Source organism: Octodon degus, unplaced genomic scaffold, assembly GCF_000260255.1.
Source record: "Octodon degus isolate 3935 unplaced genomic scaffold, OctDeg1.0 scaffold00204, whole genome shotgun sequence".
Lineage (NCBI taxonomy): Eukaryota > Metazoa > Chordata > Mammalia > Rodentia > Octodontidae > Octodon > Octodon degus.
Window position 1 is genome coordinate 22,827 of NW_004524780.1, and position 1,387 is coordinate 24,213.

Consider the following 1,387-nt stretch of genomic DNA (forward strand, 5'->3'; position numbering starts at 1 on the left):
CTAATCCACTGTGCCAGTCTATTTCTCTTAATTGGTGAATTGAGTCCATTTACATTGATGGTTAGAATTGAGATGTATTGACTTACAGTTGCCATGTCATTTACCTGTTGCCGTTTACTCCTTTTTCTCCTGTGTTCAATTGCTCACCAAATTTAGTTGGTTGCTTCCGATCTCATTCGTGGGGTTTTGATTATTTTGGTCTCTCTCTGGAACATCTTTTAGTAGCCTGTGTAAGGTTGGCTTTGTCTTCGCGAAATTTTTTAGCTGTTCTTTGTCATGGAAGTATTTCACTTTTCCATGAAACTTGAAAGAGAGTTTTGCAGGGTATAGTAGTCTAGGCTGGAATTTTTTTCATAGAGGGCCTGAAGTACTCTGCTCAATGCTCTTCTTGTCTGCATGGTTTGTGAAGAGAAGTCGGTTGTAATTCTGATGGGTTTTCCTTTGAATGTGATCTGCTTCTTTTCTCTAGCTGATTTCAGTAAATTATTCTTGTGCTGAATTTCTGGATTTTGACTATTATATGTCTCGTGTGTTTTTCATTGGGTTGAGGTTCTTGGGAGTTCTATATGCTTCAGTTACCTGAATGTCAGATTATTTCCTCATATTTGGGAAGTTTTCTGCTATTACTTCTGCCCATATTTTTTTAATGTTATTTGTGTTGACTCCTTCTTTCTCATTGATGCCTATTAGTCTCATTGTTCATCTTTGCATCATCTTGCAGGTGATGAATTATTCTTTCTTGCATCCTCGTTGTTTTTAAGAGATCCTTTGTTACCTTTTCACTAGCTACACCAGCATCTTCAAGATCTGAAACTCTGTCTTCACATTCACTTAAACAGTTTTTCAAGCTTGTGATTGAGAGGTTCATTTCCTCTATATCTCTTTGACTGTACTTCATGCGATCTATTTCTTTCCTGTATTGCTCATTCAAGGAGTCCTTCATTTTTGTTATCTCCTGCATTTTTTTTATCAATATCTTCCTTAGAAGCAGTTAAAAATTCTTTTATTGCAGTGTTTTTTTCAGATTGGATTTCCTGCTTATGTTTCTGTACCTGCTTCTTTACTTCATCTGCTACGAGTTCTGAGAGTTCTTTTTTTATTTCAGAGAAGAATTGCGCTTTGATTTCTTCTATATCTTTCTGTTGCTGCTTATTTACTATCGACGCTCTTGATTCATGCATTTGAGCTGAGCTAGTGTCCTCCGCATTTGTTCTGGGTGGGCACTGGGTTTCTTCCATATGTGTCTGCATTTGATTCTTTAGTGCAGATGTTATTAATTCAGGGATTTCTTTTTTCATTTCCAATCTGATGTCTTCTATATCTTTCTGCAGCTGTTTTATTTCAGAAGCGGTTGATTCATTGCTTTCAGCTGTGTGATTTCCAATTT